Genomic DNA, 24,446 nt, shown 5'->3' with positions numbered 1-24,446 from the left:
GTAAAATTAATTTTTTTTAAATCTTTGTAAGATGGTGTGACTGTCTGTAACTTGGGCGTGCAACATAAATAAATTAGAAAGGGTATTCTTTCATAATTGTCAATTAAATTTAAATTCACATATAAATTATATGTTAGTAACATATCTATACTTTATATTCAATAATGTTATCATTTGGGGAGTAGTATTATTTCGCTGCATGAAGGTGCCACAATTTGTTGCTTTGTTCACAAACTAATGCATGCATACAAAGTCCATGTCCTATTATATGCTACTCATTGTAAGAAGATATTTATATATCTAAAATTATATGGATAAAACAGCTGTTCTCAAACTGCAATACAAGTACCATTGCTTAGGTATACTCTAAGGAAATAGTTGATAAATCGGGGGAAAAATTGGCGGCTTAAATTCTGATAAGTTTTTTTTATGACTTTAATTCATCTTGTGTCTCGCTTCAAAGCTAGGGATATGATTTTTATACATAAACATTATAGTTTTATTCATTTTGCGCTTCATCAATGTTCCGTCCCCAGTAGTTGTTTTTGTGTCATTATTATTTCAACTGTTTTGTCGCATCTTCTCTTAATTATAGTATCTTTACTACTAGTAGTAGTACCTATGCGATTTCCTTCTTATGAATAGGTTTAACCTCAGTTATTTATATTCAGTTTTGTAATATTAGTGATACATACATGGAGATCTTGCTATTTTGTTAAGTGGTACACACTCAAAAAAAATTGAGAACCACTGAAATAGAGAATAGTCATTTTATATATATTTACCTAGCTCTCTTATCCTTTTCATCAGACAAGTTCCGAGAAAGATACGAAATCAAAGAAATAATGTCTACTTGTTTCCGCTATTGCACCTATATCGATTTTTCACCTGTTCCAAATGTCCATCTCTACTCGATGTAAAGGTTAAAGCAATCTTTTCTACTATGTTATTTTGCAATTATCGCCTAATCTTATTTGTTCAATCTATCTTTTTGAAATAATAGAACGAATGCGTTTTTTTGAATGGAAGTATAATAAGTCCTATTACATATTATATTTTCTTAAAGAACCATACTCAAGTAATATGTCATTAGCAGATAGGTACACGTCATGTTATTTTTTTTGTGAAAATGCGAGTACATATAATTCAAAAATGAAATATCAAAGGCTCTTTTCATTTCTTATCTTGAGTAGTATTCACGTGTCTTTTTTGTTTTTCATTGGTTCCCTATTTTGTTGAACAATAGAGAACTCGTGGCCTAGTTATTTCTCTACAAGGTAGTACATAAACACGAGTAATTATACTTATCAGAAAGTTGTTCCTAGGAGAAAGGGATGTATGTATGTATGTACGTATTCATTAGTGTCGAGACTTGGTTCAAGACCATTTTTTCCCCTATCTTAAGTGATTTTTTCTTTGACCGATTTGGAACGATATTAAGGTCGAATCGGCAATTTAAGACCGTAAATCTAAATTTAGTACGTTTGAGATCGTGGCTCCATTTTTAAGTCTCACTCTGTGGACCCTTTTCTTCCTAGTTGTAAACATATTTAAACTTCAAAGGACGTTACTCTAAACGATGTTCAAAACATGGAAATAACATGAATTCATAAATAATTCATCTATAAAAAATTTCAAGAACAAATTTTAAATGAGACAAATATATTTTTTGACCAAAACCGTACTTGTCTATATGATCAATCCAGACGGAACTTCTTTAAATGACCAAATTGTTCGGTCCAACAAAAATTATCAGTCTCAAAATGGTCTTGGATTTCTAGATCGAATCTCAAAACTACACGTCGTATTGTACCCCGCAATCTTTTCATAAAAAAGAAACAGAAAAAGACCCAAAATCAGTCGATAGCTGTTATAGAATTCTTCCCATCTATGGATTCAATAATTATTGAGAATTGTTCACAGCTTATTAAGAGCTAATTTAAATTCCATCAATCAACGTTTAAAATATTACTGAGGTAACGCCGTGACTAGTATTCATCCATTTTTATAAGATTTTGTTTCCCCTTTTTTGAGACAATGTCTTAATTATGAGCATTATAATAATCAAAGCCAGCACATTCTTACTCTATCACAACAGAAGGTACACACAACACACACACAAAGGCGACAATCACGTATATTTGTGCCTCATTGAACACATATTTATGGTCATTTATTTATGGTCCTTTGGAAGGTCGGCCCTCCTTCTCCTCCTCTTCATCTTTTGTGAGATGTCCGCCCTAATGTTAGATATTTATTTATATATAACTAACCAAATATAAGTTTGCTTTAAAGTGTCTCCCATACTTCGGAGTGCCTATATCATATATGTGTATATTTACGTGTGTGTCTCTTTATAAATATTCTTCATATTACCATTAGACGTTCCTTTACTCTGAGGAATCTATAAATTCATGGACATAAATTATAACCTCATAGAGACTTTTAGAGACAATAACAGAGAGGAAAGACGGAGAAGAACGTAAATTTCAATTATTGGTACCTTAAAGCTACAAAAATCACGTACATAATTTCAAAAGTATAAAGGATATAAATGAATCTTTATTTATTCGTATGAATCATATCTTTTTATTACTTAGAAAAAAAGTAGAATTTCAACAAAAACTCAATGACAAATTTTTTAAAGGTATTCATAGAAAACGTTCAACCCTATCTACATATGTGGCCCGTCAATACAAAAGCAAGCTAGACGAGTTTTTCTCAATAATGAGTCAGGATCGACCAATTATTCGGATTAATCATTTGTCGAATTGATCTTGAAATAGCAAAAAATCATCGGACAATGAAATAATCAAAAGCAGATCGATTTTATGTATTTGAGAGGTCATATTGCAGTCTAATTAAGTATTATAGATTAAATGAGAGGCTTACCTACAGTTAATACTCTTGGGTTCCTCAACTTAACCCAAAAGTTTGAATATAAAGACTACAATTGAACTAAATATGGCTATGAACTATTGGATTGAATGCATATATGATGTAAATAAAATTAATTGGGAATTTCTACTTTACTAGATTTTTGTACAAGACTTTTTTTGTATTAACTCACCAAATAATATATATACATGTACTGACCTTCACTGTTAAAGCCATAAACTACAGAGTTGTTGAAAGGGACATTAAACTCTCCTTTTATCTAAAACATTAACATGATGGGATTTTAAAGGGTCAGGTGCAATGATAAGAATTATAATTATAATTTAACTTAAAACTGTTTGAAAGGCTTTTAAAAATAACAACCATCCCCCAAAACTAATCCTCCTCCACCACGTTCATCCTTTAATGAATAACTTAAAAGGACGACCTTCTAACTTGGTCATGAGCAAGAGACACGCCCTTGGAAAAAGTTACAAGTGAAATTATTTTTATCTTATGGGAACTAAAAAAAAAATAGGAAATTATATTTTTATTTGTAAAAAATATACGAATTTATATTTGTACAATATCTGAAAATTATGGCACTAATTACTCAAATTTCACAGAAATTGGCATGATTTTCACTACCATTATAATAAATAAATTGGACTTTCACTGTTTTGGCCAATTTTCTTTAAAGTTATATTTTTTTGACAATTACTCGACACATTTGACAAAGTACAAATAATTGCTCTATTCACTCATATACAAATATAATCTCTATTGTGGACTTTGAAGCCATTTACGACTCTTCTCTATAAAATAACAATTGTTCTTCCATACTTTGTTATGGAACGTTGTGAAACGAGGAATTGAAAGTAGAAAAAAAAGAATGTTTCCTTTTCTTAGAAAAAATTACGATAATAATAGTATAATAATGAGTTAGAATTTCTCGACTTTACGCAATTTCCGCATCCCATGTTTTCGAGGAACACTTAAATAACCACAGAGTACTACTTTAAATAAGTATATGAATATGTATGCGCACAACAGTTAATGCCTAACTTTATAAGGACGCTAATAAAGAATGGAAATGTCAAATGATTATTAGTTTAATGATTTGTAAAAATAAATATTAATAATGTTAAATTGTTCTAATCAAAGAAAGATCCTTCTTTCGTATGTAAGCACATTGTGAAAGAATCACAACTATCTATTTATACGTAATCTCATGATTGGTAATCATACAAAGCAGCTTGAATAAAAGGTTAATCAATTCATTTGAAAATATATATATTAATGTATGCACTCTAGTTAATTTTAACATAACCTTTCTTATTTCTTCTGATTTTTCGAGAATAAACTCAAATGGACAATTGAATAAATTGCATTCCATCAAATCGTTGACAAAAAACTCTAACCAAAGACAGAAATCCTGTAAAAAACCAACAAGGACAGTAATGTTATAACAGAATAATCAGTTTACATTTGTTGAATAATAGCTCAGGTTATTTTCAAATTTTACCATTACATGGTCATCAGAGAGGTTTAATGTGAGAGTAACGTTTTTTCACAGGAGTTTTTGATTGATTTGAGCTCTTTTGTCAACGAATTTCTGGAACTTACTCTACATATTTGAAGAATTCCATATAATGTCTAGAAGAATGGATTGTAATAAGCCTGAGTAGACCCTGTCTTTTAATTTTTTTACATTTCATATTTTAGTTTTATGTGTGGTTTTCAAGGATTATTTCATGGAATAAATATCTTATGTATGTAGTCCTATTTTTAACCCCCTTATATATAATATGACAATAAAACGTCAGGAAAGATCACTCCTCACTCAAAGTTGATATCGAGGTTAAGTGACCTCATTTTATTTCCCATGGTGTAGGGAGGAGTAGGAAGAATAAGTTTTGGCAGCTGACATTATTATTTGAATAATATGTCATCGTTGATGTGGAGGACAACTATAGAGAGAGCTAGCCAAATCGAATGCGGAAGAACGGAAGGAAAGAAGATGGAGCACATTCTCTTATGGATCCATAAAAGTTGAATATTCTTGATTATAATTACCAAGCAATTACTTGAGTTCCATAATCATCATCAAAATATGTAGTTGAATATATTATCGTTTTATCAAAGAGTAGAAGAGACTCATTTCTGAGGATACGTGATGAGTTAACACACAAACAGTCTTGAACAAAAATCAAGCAATGAAGAAAATATGTCTAATTTTTTCTTTTTACATTATATATACATCAAATAATATTTTTTTGAACTGTTAATATTTATACAGTTAGCTTTTAGTTCAATTGTAAGCAAAAATGATGTGGTTGGTTAACTATCATAAGGATTTTCTGTAAATATGATATATATACAGCCTAATATTTCATAGACATATTTCGGTCATTTATATGTTTGTATTCAAATTTCTGGAATGGGTTGAGATACTCAAGAATGTTAACTATAGTATAACTCTACGTATACCTTCATTTGATGTATGGTACTAAATTTGGCTCCCATGTGGGAATAATATATAATATGTATTTTTGCTCCTTTAATTGCAATTTGTGTTTTAATTAAAATAATTTGTAGGTAAAAATTGATGATAATTAATTTGTCAAAGAATACAAATACAATCCAAGCTCAATTTTGAGAAAAGTTAATAAACAAATAAGCATACCAACTACTAACAAACAAGTTGGCGCCACTATCTTAGAGTAGGTAAACGAACTACTAATGAGTAAACAAAACTCATGTCCTATTATAACGGAGTAGATGTAAGATTTACAATATAGGCCCATATAACATACATATACTATATATTGAATAAGTATCATCAGCCACAATATTTAAAATAAAAAGAGAGAAGGAATTTCATAATGATATAGGAAGTAGGCATTTAAAGGCATATTTGTACAATAGCAACTATACTTAGACTTGTTTATATATATGTACAGTGTATATCATTTATTCTATATGCATATTTTTTTAAAGTGTAATTCAAGGGATAAGACATCGATTATTATCCTGTCAACAACCGATGTACAAAATATATATTAAACAAGGGAAATATTTATGAACAAAAAAACACTCAACAAAATTAAATTTATTGTATTAAATAACATATAAACAATAATATAGGTATGACTAATAAGGAAGAGTCTACTATTTTCTGAGTAACATATTGAATAGGTGTATATATACATATGTGATAGGTTGCGTGCTATATTCATGGAGAGTTATACTCGTCATACAAATACTTTTTATAATTAAAATAAGCTCAAAACTATTTTAATTTCAAATACTCGTCTAGGGTGGCCATACTTGATTCTCAAAAAATTGGACATGTTTTTGGAAATTGGAAAATTTCAATTCTTTTAGCTTGAGAAATAATTGTAATGCAATTATTTCCGTCAGTGAAATATGAGGGTATACTGTATACTGTACTGAAAGGTTGTGTGAATCACAGAAACAGAACATAATATGTAAATGTATAATTTTTTGCTTAATTCGGTTGAAGGGTTGGGTGAAGTGTTTTTTTATTTGTCAATGAAATATATGTATTTACCTACGACGTAAAAAATCCAAACCCTTTTTATTGACTTTTTTATTAATAAATTTGAGTTTTTATGACATGCGCCCCTCTTTGAGGATATGAGATGATTTTTTTGGACCCATAAAATCTCTCTCTCTCTCGGTTAACACCTTTTTCTACACAGACACCGATCACTTTTTATGATTGCAGGTATATAGGTACAACTTTGTACATATATAAAAGATGGGAACTTACTATAGCAACAACACTAAGGAATGTTGAAGGAGCCTCACTTTAGCAAATTCCCCCCGAAGCATTATTAATTGTGGATCCTGAAGGCCCTTTCTTTGTTGATGATAAGTAATACGAAACCAGTTTTTTAACGAAAAATAAAATGAAATTCTTGATAACCAAAAGAGGATTTTCAATGTGTGGTCGAAGGAATGATGGATTAGAAGAGGGGTTGTTTGATGATTTTTGTTGATCTGTTAATGAACATTAAGCTATGATGTGAGTTCTTTATCCAAGGTTCATCTTTTTTTTTTTTTTTTAATTATTAGTTAATTTTTTTGACACGGCTTTATTTTTATTATTCATCTACTTCAGTGTGGTCGACCATATAGTGAATTTTTCTTCTTCCTATGGATTTTGAATACCTACATCATCAACATTGTTCATGTATAAGTACATAGAAGAAATAAAATGGAGCAAAGGCCATTAATTATTAAGGAAACTAAATGGAGAGTTACTTTTTCTTGATTAAAAATTCAAATTATGTGTTTGTAAAAATATACCATGTAGTGAGATATATACATTTAGTCCCCATGAAAGAGAATTCCGTCTATATACTTGGAATATAATATGTACATTGTATGTACTTATAAAAAAGAACAACCTCCTCGGAAAAAAAAATATTAAATATTTTTTGTTAGAAAATTGAAATATGAAGTAACAAAATATTCACATTCCACTAGCTCAGATTTGACCTCTCTCACTTTAATTTTTCAACCGAGTCTGAGGTCGCAATGAAAGAGGAGAAAAAAAGAAGAAGAAAAACCTTTTCTCTTTCTAAAATCGACTGCTTTAAGATTATTATATAAATTTTTTTGAGAACTATTTCTAAAAAAAGTTTCAAATTAAGTTCATAGATGGAGTAAGAAGCGGAAATATGGGCTCCTACCTATACCTCAGTAAAAAACAAAGGCTCGAACGTTTTTATGATGGAATCATCCATGTATATTAAAGAAGAATATCTCTGTTCAAAAGGAGCGTCAATTTCATTCACGAATCATGTTCGATTCTGTGTATAAGATTGTTGAAGCTGGAGTTTTACATAACAAAGTAGAGGGCTTTATTTTATAAATTACGAAATACACCACTAAAGTGCACAACTGTTACACCACATTGGTGAAGAAAATTAGAAATTCGATGTATTTTTAAAAGTGATCAAAACACTTAATATAAGTAATGGTATAGAGTATGCGGCACTATAATTAATCTTATTATTCTATATATTATACACTCTCATACATACTGTATGTTGAAACAGTACTGAGACCTGCCTCTAAGTATTCATTAAAATACTCATAATTGATCAGTAGGAATTCATCAATGTACATAGAAATAAGAAATAATAATATTTTTTACTATAACAATGCACATTAAGTATAAATCTGGTCACCATCAGCCTCAATGACAGCCTCCAGAACCCCTTGCACATATTGGCAACGTAGTCCTTTTTCATGATCCTCCACTGCTAGTTAACGGAGGTCCTTAGGGGGACCAATATTCGGGTGGCGGACTTTGTATGCCCTCTTTTCAGTTTGCCATAAAATGGCGTAATCCAGTGGATTCAGATCTGGGCTTTGAGGGATCCAAAGTTCATGTTCTTATCAATCCACTCTTGTACAATATTATCAGTATGGGTCAGAAATATGAATGTGGCCTTGTTGGACTTCTTCATTGTCTTGGGGATCTATAGGGCCACATTGTCCTTCATCATCATCAAGTAGTCGGCGCAGGTAACTTGTATCCAACAGGAAACCAAATTGGAGGAACTTTTTCTCCAGTTAATGCCACAACCCCCAACATCATCACAGAGGCCGGATTTTTAGTCCTGGTGACTATCCTGATGGTGTTGTCAGCCTTGACAAACCATAGCACCCAATCATTGGTCTTGTTGTAGATAGGGTAATCGGTAAAGGTGTTTTCATCATAACAGTTACTGGTGTGCTTAAGATCATTCAAGAGTTGTTATCATTACTGAAGACGGATTTCTTTTTGACGTTGGAACAGGAGTGGCCTCTCAATTCTTCTTAGCGACCTTCCTCCACCCTTTCGTATAGCCTTTCCCACAGTAGACCGATGTACTTGTCGTACTCTAATATCTTCATCGTTATGTTGACCTTCTAGGCCTCCATCATATCTTCAGGCTTCACTTTGGTAGGTCCTCCAGTCTTGGGATTGTCCTTAAGGTTGTCCCCATCAGCTAAACAATTTTTGACCCGACAGACTATGTCCTTGATGGCGTTTAAGGCCTTCATGATATCCGAGGTTGCCCTTCCGGGCCGGATTAAATTGCCTATAATTACAGCTCTTCTTGCCTCTATTTCGACATTTACAAAAATTTTGTTTACATCATGTACATCAATCAAAGGCTTAGAATCTAAGCTATTTAAAGATCATCGGAACTTTAAGATTTAATCAACAACACCTATTCAAAACTGTATTTTTAGAAGGTCTCATTACTTTTTCTACTCCCAGTAGAGGTAGATATATAATGTTTTCATATGACGTCAGCATTGTTGATCTTGACCATTTTTGGGACCTAAACAACTCAGTTTTAAAAGAATGAAACACCTTTTTTTATTAATATTAAGGGAAATAGTGAACTACTGGATGTCACAATGGGACCAACAAATAAGAAGACCCTACTCTATATCTAATACCTATCCATCTAATCCCTAATTTCATTATATATCAGACAATAATACGTATTAGTAATATTCTATTACATCGTTACACAATCATATTTATATAGTGTAGATGTGAATTTACAATGGAAAGAAAAAGATGTTTTTCTCTAATTCTAATTCTCTTTTTCTCGTCTATAATCCATCCAAGAAAAATACAATAATCTAGTCATTTTAAGGGATTTTTTAGTTTTTATTAGTTTGATATAATTCCATTATTACTGTTTATTATAGATCCCCCCACCAAATCAATTAATATTCAATTGATGATCTAAGTGTTAAGTCTTTTTTTTATTCTTAAAGTCATATGATAGAGTTTAATCAGGATTTATTGGAAATTGTCATTTTATTTAGTAAAAATATCAACTTTGACACCCTAGTGGGGTGTCTTTTTCAATTATTATGCAATTTATGACGTTAGTGAAAACGCATTTGAACATAATATAAAAGACGTCTCTTAAAACAAGACATGAAAGAAAAATTCGAGTGCGTCTATTTATTTATTAAACTACATGCGTTTTCTAAAAAAAATCTTTGTACAGCAATTTTTCTTTCATGTCCTGGATAGAAGATGTCTTTGTATACATATATCTTAGCAATACACAACTATGTATATTAATGTAGATATCTATAAAATTTATTAACACACAGCGAGACCTTTGTGGGAGTTGCTCTTATAAAATTTGATATTGATTTTTTTCCAAATGTTGAAATTAAACAATGAAAGAAAAAACTACAACTTTTGGGCGTGAACTTTAAATTAATTACCTACAATCACTTTCTGCCAAATCAATTATATTTATCTAGCCAATGGTTTATTGTTATTCGAATACAAGATGTATTATCTAGTACCATGATATCAATGTTTATAAGCAAGGATGTGGGGATGTTAGCCATCATCCATCTAGAAATTGATTATAACACACAATTCAGACTCCTAAAAAAAGTATCCACGAGGCATGCCATAGACAATATGATGAGAGAGTCATTATTTCAAGTCGTAAACAAATTTATTGGTGAGAAGGAGTTCATTCCAGTTTCTCATATCACACATCTGTTCCTTCAATACTAAGAAAGTTAATTGGGACTTACTTTATAAAATGTTAAATATTTTAGATGTACGTACAGAAATAATGATATAATTATAATTCAATACGTTAATTTCCCCTTGTACCTCTGTGATATTCCTTTTTGCAAAAATTACCAACATAGGTAGTCACACATGTTGAGGCTCGGTCCAATTTTTTTTTTTTTTTTTTTCGGTCTTAACTTTTTTGGGAAGATATTTTGGTCTAGTGCACGATCTAGGACAATAGACCGAAATTTAATTTATTTCAAATCGTGGACCAATTTTCTCCCCCATCCTGATTTATGAGTATTAAAAATAGTGTTTATTCAACACATTTAACTTTATATAAAGCTACTGTGCCGATGTTGACAATTTTAAAACACAGATGGCGTTATCAACAATCGATATCTATAGAATCGGTGTACACTGAATTTTCGTATATAACCGATCCTGACTGACCTTCTTTAAAGGACCGAATTAGCTCGGTCCATTAAAAATCAAAAAGGTCTCAGACTGGTCTTGGATTTTCAGACAAGAGCCCAACACTAGTGGTAACCTGACTATATACATATGTATAAATTGAATAAAAGCTCCACTAAAACACTTTTGGCGTGATTCTTTTGTGAAGGTATTTGTTGTTTTTTATTGTTAAAATGTCAAGTCCTACCTATGCAGGCAGCTCCATTCAACTTACTAATGGAAAAAGTGAAAAACATCTGTACAAATGACTTTATTTTTCTTTAATTCAAGTGTCTTGCTAACTTTGTAAACATTTACTATGTATTTACACTTCCACTTCATACTTAACTATTCATAAATATGATGAACATACATTTTTATGAATAAATAAATAATTTTCTTGGAAAGATAGAAAATATTTTTCTCTTTAATTAAATTTTGGGAGCCTAAACAACCAAGTTTTATAAGAATAAAAACATATTTGACATTCAGAATAAAGAAAATGGTGAATTGATAGTATTTATTAAAGTATGTTCTTACAAGATTTTAGTTAAGATAGTGTTGACCAGGGGTCCTGAATATTTTTTCTGCTACGGGCTTTTTTCATCCCGTTTTTATTTTTTTCTGAGCGGGACTTATTTTATCTGTCTTAATCATTAATGAAACAATGGTCTTATTTCGAATGTTGGGCGTTGAGCTGTCGATAACAAATGAAGAGGGGAAGGTGTAGAAAGAGCCATGGACTACAATTATTTTGTAGATAGGTTATTTTAAGAAATTTATATTATATGTAATTATTAGAAAAACTAAATGTTCCCCATAACTAACACCCTGTCAAAAGTGCTGAAATGCAAACATCCATATACAAAAATGCCTCTCTTTTCATATATTTAATATAATTAATAAAATTCCTTTGTAGATAATGAATTAAATATTATATTCGCATAGATCATATAGACTACTTTTCTCGCCCTAGATGAATCTAATACAAAATTAATTCATAGTAATTTTTTAATCTAAATATTTGATTCAATACAAATATCCCTCACACGTTTTCTTTGACATCAAGAAGTATTAAATAAATATATTTTCTAAAGTATTTTTTCATTTCTATAGCCATTCCATGAATTTTCTTCAATATTTTTAATAATTTTGTACATTTTTGTTTAATAAATATATCAACTATGAGCCCCGATATAGTGTTACTTTAAATTATGATGCATTTTTTGTTCATTTCATTGTAAACCAAAGAAAACCTATTATGCACAAACTTCAAAAGATCACACAATGTGTACAAACATTTACTCATTGATAGTTGTCCTTTGGTTCAAAAGAAATCATCTCCCAATTCCTTTTTTTTCCGTACTTTACCTCCACTTTTGGTGAAAGTTTCAAAGACTCTAAGTATGAACTTATTCATGCACATAAAGTAAGGTTGTGAAGAAAAAACTCCAAAAAAGCAAGAATAAAAAAGTACAATTATCATCGTTTGGTTTTGTAGGCAACCCCCCTTCTTTTTTATTCCCTTAAGAGCAAAAGAATAATTCAGGGAGGATTGAGCAATATATATATATATATATATATGGATGGATAGACGGGGAAAGAAATTGCCATTATTTGGATGTTTTTTGAATGGAGAGGAAGTCATTTGGGTAGGTAGGTAGATTTTTTTAACACCAAGTTTCTTCAAATTAGTGGTGGTTTATTCGGGGAAAAGGAGTAGATAGTAGGCATTACTCATAAATATATATATACATACTGAGTTGAAGGACGAATTACAAATCATGTAATTTGTGTACAATGTACATACATGTTATGAGTAATAATAATCAATGATTATTATTATTTGAAGTGCTAATGGAAGTGGATAGAAAGAGAGGTCAGAAAAGGCCAAGAATTCAGATAATTCATAAGAAAATACAATCAACTTATTAGTTTAACAGTTTAAATCAATATATACTACATTCATTACCAAAATATATTAAACCAATTATATTACATACATTAGAATATCAACAGTCAAACCTTGAGGCTCGAATGTCTCACAATACTTATAGCTTTCAGTAGGAATACCGGTTTGTACTATTCTAAACTGATAATAACAACTAGTACTTGCAGAACATTTTTCTCATAAAAATATGGTCTGTCCATTAGCTAACACTCAAATTTCTGAGGTTTTTTATTGAAAAACCATCAAATTTTTGGGTTAGCACCCCGGATACCGAAACGTATTTGAATACCTATTTGTAAAAATATGGCTTGCCGCTATGTTAAAAAAAGAGAAAACGTGGTAACCCTGACAATTTGAAGAGTGTTAGGGAGGAGAGCAGCATAGTTGTCATGGCCTTTCATTAATTGAGATAGGAGAGAAAGAAAATAAACACAGACCATATTTACTCCCTATCTAACTGTAGCAAATACATAGGCTACGATTACGACGATGACGATCCTCAATTTTACTCCGAGTCCAACAAGGTCATACCTATATTTATAACTTCATAACAAATCCTGAGTGTCACACTTTGTTTTTCATGTACTTGTGATTCCTTTATACTTATATGTTCTCTCTTCAAGAATAATGATAACAGTGCTTTGGAAAATAAAAAAAACACACTATTCAGGTTGCAGCTAACAAAAGTATCGCACTCACCCAATGTCATATTCTTTTGGCACCAGAACCAGTATACTAATATTATTTTTGCGGAAAAACTAACTTGTAGTCAAATACTTTGGTTTAAGCAAACCATTAATTTTTATTCACCTTGTTTATAGATTAACCAAATTATTTGAAAATACCAAAAAATGTAATATAAAAAACTCTAAGGAAATTTGAGAGCTATTATCTTTTAATGAGTTGGCCTCATTAGGCCATAGATTATGTACGTAGAATGAAACCAATTAAAGAGATAAAGATCAATTTAAAGAATTATAACTAACCTATGTTGTATATGTGTAGTTATGTTACGTAGATAACTAGTTGTTTATATGAACTTGGAATTAAAATATGCATGTGTATATAACATATAAATTGTGATAATCACTGTAAATTATTGCTGGCCTAAAAGAAGAACTTCTTCTTTTAATATGGTCTCCTAAGAAATCTATAATGCAGTTTAAAATACACATTTGTTTATGTGCCCAAAATGGCATTCCATAGGTATGATATTTTTTTATATTCAATTATATAATATATATATTTACATATTTTAGTGTCAACTATTGATCTCTTTACTCTTGGCTATTATTAGTGTTCTGATGATAGATTAGTAGAATTTGAATTATATCTTGGTATAACTATAAGTTGCGAATATCTCTGCCTTACTTTTTTGGATTTGAATGAAAAATGGAGAGACGCAATAAAAATCTCGTTATCACCTATAATAGTGGTCACTGTTTTTGATAAGTTGAATTTGAATTAGCTCTTGTTAAGCAACTGTTAACACTTCCCAACAATGATTGAATAATTAATCATTCCAAAGTCAATATGAGTTATTAGCTAAATAAACACTGATTTTTTTTCTGTTTCTTTTTAAAGGAAAGTTAAATTAATTTTTTGTTAAGGAAATGTTTCATTTTGAAAAATTCGTTTTTAGTATTTTTTTGTTATTCTTCTAGGTCAAAACTTGTAGAATACATAAACATTTACAGTATATATATTTGTAGTATAAAATAAATCTTTTTTCACAAAAATGATATTTACTTTTCAAAGTCTTTGATAGTAATAATATATTCTCACTAATGGAAAATCAATCATTTAAATGATAATGGAACTTTTATGTAAATATACAAATGTACAAAAACTGCCTGTAAGAATATACCTATGTACATCATAGTTGTATAGGTGGTGGAGTGGATTCCTTACTTTTCCATCATTATCATACTCATCTCTTCGAGAGAAAAAAGTTCGTGATATCTAATAAAAAAATTATCTCTTTTTCTAATAAAAACAAATAAATAAACATATTTATATATTGTATACATATACATAGGTACATATGTGTGTTTATATTCTGTAAATCCTTTTCAAGGTCAAGCTTAGTAGAGATGCTGCATATTTATAGATATATTATCATTTTTATTATTATATATGACTTCTTTTTCATATAATAAATGATGACCTCTACATAAAAACGTAGAACGAAAGAAAGAAAGAGGGATAAAAATATTAGTGTTAAGATTCATCATTTAAAAAACAAAAAACAATCAAAATTACGGGTAACGAGACTTGAACATTTCACCCCATACATAATTTTTTTTGTACATAAATATATATACCCATAATTTATATATATTAATTAGAGATATAACCAAAGAAAGTTGTGGGTGACAAACTTACATCTAATTTTGCGGAAAACGAGACCTGCACGTTTTATACCGTAAATGAATAATAATTACTTGATTTACAATGCAAATATCTCTATTATTATGGGTGTTGAATGTAGGTAAAAAGGTGGTCATACTCGTGTTAGGATTTATCATACAAAAAAAAAGCAGTCAAAGTTGTGGGTAACGAACTCATATGTAATTTTGCGGGAAACGAGACTTGCACGTTTCCCCCCATGAATTAATTATTACTTCGTATCTATCGCTGTATAGGATATACCTATTATTAAAGATATTGATTGGAGATAATGATGCGGGTATGTAAACATATAAGTATGGAAGAAAAAGGACGTTTATTTATCATCATCAACATCCGTGAACATCAGGGATGATTTATAATTGCAGGGTTATATTGATAGATACGTAACAATAATCACTCAACCTCAAAGTTTGAAGAAATGAAAAAAGTACTTATGCGTGAATATTTAAGTATCTGTTGAAGATAATAGTATTATGATGTATTCAGATAATTATAGTCATTATTAAGTGGAATTATCTGGATTTAATAATATATAGATATTTTATCATAAATATATGTTTTGTTATTATAATACACTCAGCTGCTTTAGGGTCATTTTCGTTCCAGACCAAATGGTAGAATTTTTCATATTGTATGAGAGTCACCAAGAGTGGAATATACATTACAAGTATTTATCCCCGTACTTAAACAACAAAACAGGAAGAAGAGTTGTTGCAGAAGAAAAAATAAATTAATACATACTTAGATATGGTAATAAAAACTAGCTAAGTATGAGCCAGGGCCTCTAGAAGAGTTAACAACCAAATAGCCAAAGTGAAAAAATAAAATAAGGTAATAAAAACCTCTATAAAAATGTATATTTATAATCATAGATATGAACAAAAATAACAACATACAAAAGTCATAAGAGTTGCGAAATAAAAGCCATTCGATCTGCTGATTCACTACAAAATAAAAACCCCTCCTTAAGGAAAAGATATCATTTTCCTATGTTACTTCAAGAATTGTAATCTATTTTTATCTCTTTTTTAATATGTGGTGCGTCAACATAAAAACAACATTGAACACAAACCAATACATCAAATCTTAATATATACGTACAGTCCAATATTTTAAAGACATCTTTGAGTCAATTATAGGGTCTGTATTCTAATTTATGAGATGATTTGAGATATCAAATCATTTTAGCTATCGTTATTTAAGAACCTTTATTTGATTCAAGATACTTATATTGGACCCCATAAGGTATTTTAATTAAAGTCTGTCAATTTCTCATTCTTTTATGGTGATGATCAATTTTACCTACTGTAAGTGTAATTTGTGGTAGGTTAATAAGAAAAATTTGTTGATATAAATTGAGGATAATTCTTATAAGAATATAAATGTAATTCTCACTCAATTAAGTATTACTGCTGGGATTTTGTAAACTTCTGATCAAAACGACTTATTAAAAAGTAGATATTCTTTGGTACATTATGCAAACCAAATGTCAACAGTTACATTACTACTTGAAACAAAATAAATAAGTCATTTTCATATATCAAAATAAAATGATAATATCCATTATTAACTGGTAATTAAAATAACTGATGTGATACATAGATAAATTAAACAGATAAAATGAGATGTAGAAATGTTTACTTGTACAATCTGATTCTAGAAATTACAACTTGTACAAAATCGACACAACATACAAAATGTATATCAAACTTATTATAGATAATTCCTTTATAAATCCGGGTAAAAACAGTGGGTTCCCTTATTTATATATAAAAAATAAAATATATATTTGTTTAATACTTTTATATGCAGGCAAATAATAGATGAAAATCTTTATAAAACATTTTTCATGAATTGATACTCCCATTTTTATATTTGAAGCATAATAAAAGATAACACAATCATCATAAAGAAAAATCAGCAGTGGTTAATATTAGTTGAAGTTTTTTTAATTAAAGAAACTCCTTTCGGCTAGAGCTCTTTATTTTCTCTTTCTTAGGGGATGTACTTGTTAATGATTTTTATATGTAGCTTGAATAGTATTATAATAATGGGAGTTGAATATGACCTAACTGAGACAGAGAGAGAGAGATCCGCTTTGTTTTATAAAAGTCCTTCTTTTTACTTATTGTTACAAATACATAAAATAAATTGGGAGTCAATACTAACTCAAGAAGAATAATAAATTAGACTTATTATTTATTTTTTATGACTTTACAAATCTATTTTCTAACAAAATTATTTTTTAAATAAATTATATAGGCAAAAAGATTGTAAATCTATTATGAAAAAGTCGTCTTTTGTAACATAAAAATATGAGTAGGTAATTGCAATTTTATTTAAAACATTTTTTGTGCATAATTTAAGGAAAAAGAAGAAGAAAAATTATAATTGTAATTTTTTTGTATGATTGTGAGTCTTGTTTTCTTGCAATTTTTTTTAGCTTTTTTTTCGTCGGTAGTAATTAGGAAATTTGATATCTTAATTGCTTTGTGTTTTTCTTCTTGTGTTTGCTTCGTTATGCATACATACAAAAACAATAGTCTGGATTTCTTTTGAAACATAGGAAAAATCCATCATCGATCCTCAACAAACGGAGTTGATCCAATCAATGAAGGAACAAAGATATAGTATATCACTGGAGTTGTAAATCGTAAGCATTTTCGGTACGTAAAAAAGAAACCCAAAATGAACATTGTAACCCTAACAATTTAAAGTATGCTTGGGAGGAGAGAGCTATGCTGCCATAGCGTTTCATCTCAAAGCTGTGATAAGCTAAAAGATGATGGAAATACACAATTCTACACCGAGTCCAACCCTTATAACTTCTTAAGAAATAATCAGAGTTACTCCCTGTCATTCATGAGCAAACGCACTTGTGGTTACACTTCATATATATTTAGAATAATTATAGCAGAATTAGAAAAAAAAAACACTGTTCAGTTTGTCAGCAACAAGAAAAACTCTTACGCTAAAAAATGTTTAGGATTTACAACCATGGCTTATATAAAATATATATATCAACCCATTAGTCTTGATGAGTAATTATGTATTTGTTATGGACACCTCAAGGGTAAAATTCTAAAATTTGCAAATAATTAGGTATTATTACAGTTAGTTGATTGCCAAAAAATGGCACTTGCTACTCATTGCATATATCTAAAACAATTCTTTATACCTACATTTGAAATATCTACATTAAAAAGAAATCCAAAAAGCTTTAGCGAATTAATTTTTAGTTATAGGATAGTATGTAATAGGGTAAATGCTTGTAATTTTCACCTGAGATGAAGTGCTTATATCCATTCATATATGGAACTATATACATACATGTTATCATAATAACGATGCTAGAGGCACCATCATTAGAAGCCCATTTAATCCCTTAAACACACATATACATCGTTATGTGAAAATAATTTGTGAATAAAACGCATGCAAGATTTTGATAGCTATACATGTTTCATTATTATTGATAAATAAATTTCCCAGGCGAAAATTAAATGAAAACAAGTTGGTTATGAAAATTGGTATTACTAATTATAAAAAAAATGCATTTACCTAATTAAGAAAACAACAAATTTATGAAGATTTCGTCTCTTACCTTAATATTATATATTTATATATATTAGGTATCAATCAATCTTCTTTATTTCTGATGTAACTAATTATTATTAGGGGGAAAGGAGGTAATTAAATAATAGTCTCTCATGTATTAATATACACTTTCAATCACTACTTCAAATGTTCAATCGTGTGTCAAGTGCCTTTTGCATACTATTTTGAGACGATGTTCACAATTCACTTCTTAATGAATTACTAAATAGATTTTTATATATTAACTTAAAACAGAAATATCATAAAAGAGAGCCCGGCGAATCCATTCACGAAGGAAGAAGGAATCGTTGTTGAAATCATGGAACGCATCAATACTTGCGTGAGGGCCCGTATGTGACGCTCAAAATAAGGGGGAGGCGAAAATCTCTTTTTGGATCAACGTAAGCATTTTAATCCTTTGACTACTAGGAATGTGGATTTTCATAAAATTCAGTTTCAATTTACGTCATATGTGGCTATAGGATTTTCCTTTTTTATTTATTTTTTAAATGAGCATTTTGCGTCACTGCAATGTGAACTTGAATGAAAAGCTATGAGCAATTTTATGTCAATACAAGAGGATGATTTTGTTCAAAAATGGGCCTGAATTAGTTTTCTCACGAAACCAATATTTTTTCCCTGTTATTATCGAAATTTTAATACTTCTTATAATAAAAATGTATTTAAGTTCAATTCACATACAACGAACAGAGACAATTACATTATTTTTCTTCGAAAGAGTGGGAAGAGTTCAGTGTAGAAATTTGACGACAATTATAAGGCACCTTTAATCATTGTTTTATTTTATAAAGGGCAATTTTCCAGCTCAGCAATTTGGAGAATTACGTTATCAATCGGATTTATTTTAATAACATAATGACACTGAAATTACGGCTCCAATATCAATTTAGTATAGTTGAGTTTTAAATCTGTCAGTACCACTATATTACAAGTATACCGAACAACACTAGTTTGGACTACATAAATTGTACATTTTTATTTCTATATTAACAAAAGATTATGATTAATCCTAAGGAGGGTCTGCAAATTGTACTTAAATGCTATAATCCACTATAATGATAATTTAAACAATGTTTTATAATTTCAAAACAAGCTAATATTCTTGGGTATATCAAGCCTTCAGAGAAATTAGAATATGAATTTGAATTGATCGAGATAAGTTTATTAAATAAGACATTGCAAAGAAATGTATTTTTATTTTTCTTTAATTTAGTTCATGATTGCTTTTGTGTTAAGGCACAACTTATGCACATAGTAAACATTCGTAAATAGCCTTTGGGAAATATTTTTTGCAAAATCCCCCAACTCCTCTAATAACCTCTCTTTTGCATGCTTTTTCACAACTAGTGAGTAGAAAATAACGTATATTCTTACAAATAATTGAGATAAGTACTTTTTATGTTATACAAATGACATAAAAGTCCATATGAAGGAGTCTAGATGCAAATAGTTACAAGGTAGGGACAAAATTTTTGTAGTTAATTGAAGTTTCACACAATTTTTTTAATCCTGTTTAATAATGGATAAAAATTTTATTAGGATATTTAATATTGTTATATACAGAATTTTAATTTCATTAATGAAATTTGTATGTATTTGCTTAGTGAATTATTAATTTTATGTCTAGTTACCAGTTAAAAGTACGTTACTTAAACTTATATCATGGTAAATTCAAATATTATAATATATGTGGGTAACTAACAAAGTTGGTATTTTACCTCATTATCAAAAATATTCAATAAGGGGTATGTATTATATTTATATTTGTATGTTTTTTAAAATTTAGAAATGTTGTTACACAAAAAACACGAATCCGTAAAATACTTATAGAGAAATCATCACTTTTTTGAACAATAATCGTCGACTCTTTTCTCCCCTCTAATAATATTTTATGTAGATGACGTCGTTGTAGTTTTAGTAAATACCTATTATAATTTCTGCTTTCCGAATGGTATTATTCATTACAACATGAAAAAATTGTAACTTCTTATGATAAAAAATAATTTATTTTATTATTTATTACTTCACTCATCAAAAATTGCTTTTAGAATAATAAAATTTTGTAGTTAATTATAAGAATTTAATGAAACTTTAAAATATAATAGAAAAATACTGCAATTATTATGTCATGTATAGCTTCAGTCAGCAGTAATGTTTCACTAATTAGCAACGATAAGTTTTTAATAATGAAGTAGACAGTTTAAATCAAATCAAGTTCAAAATTTAAAAGATTACAAAATTGTCAAAATTTAAAAGATTACAAAATTGTCAAAATTTAAAAGATTACAAAATTTTCAAAACACAGATTACCATCAAATGTATAAAAAACTATTTTTGAAAACGTTGTGTGAAAAATATAGTTCTAAGACCGGTCTTATCAGTCCTTGGAATCATTTTTCAAATGTCGATGGTTTATTAAGGTAAATAAGATATTTTATAAATATGTATTAAGAGCATTGCACATATCTGGTCAAAGATTTTCCTGTTTTCAATATAATGCAACAAAATTGGAACATACTTATTGTATTTTTACTTAGTTGTACAATTTATTCTGTTATACAACGTGTAATATGTAGTTTAAAAAAGGGAAAAAACAAACAATGACGTCACGAGGGATCGATTTTACTCTCGTTAAGTACCGGGAAGTGGGACTGGCCTGGACCGTGGTCCTCAGTTCTAAATAAGGATAGAAACAAAACTACTTCTATTTGGGTAACATATCTAATTATGTCCTTCCATTGGAATTGATTTCGTGATTTCCTTCAACATTTTTTCAATTTCAATCTATTTACATTAGAGCAAAGTGCCAATACTCTTCGTTTAGGATCATGTTCATGGTCAGGCCATTTCTGGGAAATATTTATGTTGATAGTTATTTTCCTACGAAGTATAGGTTTCCTTCCTTGGCACATGAGACTCTGATTTTAATTTAATTCAAATGGAAAAATAAAGACTTACATTATTAGAATAAAAATTTTAATTTATTCACTGTCCTCACCTCCAACAAAAAAATAATTACCTGATTAAATATTTATGAAGTCTGTGGATTTAGAATAAGTAAGTATGTAGTACAAAAAAGCAAAAAACATGTTCAAAACAATATGTATATCCATATTTTTTTTTTAATTTCCGCCAAATGGTGACTTCATACGTTATTTAATATCAAACTATAAGCTACATTGAGTTAATTTCATGAAATTTAATAGGATTTCCTATAACTAGCTAGTAAGTAATCAAACAAGCTTGCCACCTGGTCTCACTCCATCCCTGACACACATCTGCAAACGATTGTATGAGCACAAATTAAAAACAAAAATCTTTGAAATTCCATATTCTATTCTAGTAAAACTTGACGCGTGACTACAAATCTTTAATTCATTTTTCCGTATGAAATCTGGTTTTTAAGAATCATTTATTTGAAATTTTGGGGTTTTTTCGTCTCTTTTTAAAGATTTGAGACAACTTTTGACAAAGAAAAAAATCAATCATTTACAGCAGTTGGAACCAAATACTCTTTTGTAAATTAAACCTGTACTATTTATGCTTCAAATTAACTCTTTTGGTGTAAAAAGAAATTGAAAAATCGAGGCATTATACCTTTTCAAACATAGCCTCTAAACTATGGTGGTGTTTTAAACTTTAAATTGAATTTTCTCACAATTGGAAGATCACAGAGAAAATATAAACACATGAAAATTAAAATAACATTTTACAAAAACCCGTAAATTTTATTTCCATATGGGTTACTTAATTTTTTTTTTTTTTTTTTTTTCAAAAGTTGTCTCAAATGTAAAAATTCTCAAAAACCTGATTTTACAAGGAAAAACTAATTAAAGATTTGTACTCAAAGCATTAAGTACTATTACAATTGAATATGGAATTCAAAAAGGAAATTTTTGTTGACTTGAACATCTATGTATTTAGATGAGGGAGAATCATTTGAGATGCAGTTTGTCAAAAGACCTTGACATTCCTTGTTCTAAATTCCATTTTTAGGTATGTATTTAATGCACCAACCACAAATAACATAAATATTTTATGAAAACTAACACGTACCAAATAAATCAAGAAAAGTCCTCAAAAATCCTGTTCATCAACTTATAGATTTTAGAATTTATGTATTTTTAATGGGGGAAAGTTGAGCTTCATAGACGTAAATTTGTACATTTGTCGAAAGTTAAACTTCAACTTTTATACAAAATAAAAAACTTCTGTAGACACAAATGTTTCTTGTTAGTAGGAGAGAAAATTTCTGTGGAGATCAAGATACGTAAATATATATATAGATGAACGGATATAATTTCATTGCCCCCTATTTGTAACTTCATTAATACGTCATATATTTTGATAGCCCAATTAAATAACGATTAGAATAAAAAATAGAGATAATTCCCAGAGTTTTAATTCCCCCCCCCATTTTATTTGACTGAATAAATAAAGAAAGTATTATTGGACTTGTGTCCCTAAATAAATTATCATGACGAAAAGCATCTTAAACAGAAAATGATGGATACTACATACGTATAGTCATTATTATCTTGTATCAAATGGGAATGAAATTCGAGAGTACATACATAAATATTTGATGATGACATCAGAGCATTGCGTCATCATTTGCTATAAGATTATTATGATTAACGACATTACAATGGATAAATATGCCGCACATATTTATTATGCATAATGACTCAAAAAGACCCTGAAATTATGTTCTCATCATGTGTCTACTACATACTTCAGAGGCAAGCTATTTACCATATATAATTTGATAGTTATTTTTTTGCCTAGAGGGGGCCTCCTGGGTTGCGAATCCTCCTTATCTATCTACACAGTCTTACATATTATACTTACATATATTCCGTCTTCTTTTCTTGAACATAAATATTCAACCTTAGGAAAAGTCGTTATCTACTTACGTGTACTATATATGCAGCAGCAACAGATTTAGAATAAAAAAATAAATAACAAAATATTATTGTGTACTTCGACGTAGTTTTATGCAAAACTCAATTATGCAACAAAAAAGAAGGGAACAATAAAATTTCTGTTGATTACAAAATACAAACAAGATTTAGGAGAGAACGGGATTAGTTGCTGCACTTTTCAATTTCAGGCATAATACTCAGCTTGTAAAAGTGATTTTCAAATTTGAATTTTTGTTGCAAAGCTCCAAATCATATCTATTTTTTCATTGCTCCGAAATTTCTATCATAGTTAATAACATTTTAGTTCTGGTAATATCAATTTTAATGTTCAACGTATGTAGTGTTTATTGGTATAATTGAAACAAATATAATTTAATCAAAGCTAATATAGGAAACTAATAATCTTATTAATTTGACTTAAAACACTAATATCTTACCCAATATAAGGACCAATTAACTTTATTTAACTCTTAAATTAACCAAAAATGGTTTTATTTAATAAAAAAAAGTTTTAAAATGTAAGCTAAAACTTGAGTTTCTACACGTAAAAAAAAATATTCTGAGGTTGTAAATTAAGGAAATGTGTCACAACAGCAAATTATGTTTATTTACCGTCCACAAA

The 24,446-nt window shown here is 29.2% G+C and overlaps 1 protein-coding gene across 1 annotated transcript in view; it reads right to left on the bottom strand.

The window, feature by feature from the left end:
- Nucleotides 1-19,102, bottom strand: part of LOC121117643 (uncharacterized) — a 50,772-nt gene extending 31,670 nt beyond the window's left edge. The window contains exon 1 of the mRNA XM_071888548.1: nt 18,886-19,102. The gene's annotated coding sequence lies outside the window, so the exon portion shown is untranslated. The remainder of the gene's footprint in view (nt 1-18,885) is intronic.
- Nucleotides 19,103-24,446: the final 5,344 nt, after the last annotated feature.

Source organism: Lepeophtheirus salmonis, chromosome 5, assembly GCF_016086655.4.
Source record: "Lepeophtheirus salmonis chromosome 5, UVic_Lsal_1.4, whole genome shotgun sequence".
In the NCBI taxonomy this organism is placed as follows: Eukaryota; Metazoa; Arthropoda; class Copepoda; order Siphonostomatoida; family Caligidae; genus Lepeophtheirus; species Lepeophtheirus salmonis.
The sequence above is the reverse complement of the archived record's forward strand: the minus strand, read 5'-3'. Positions and strand labels throughout refer to the sequence as shown.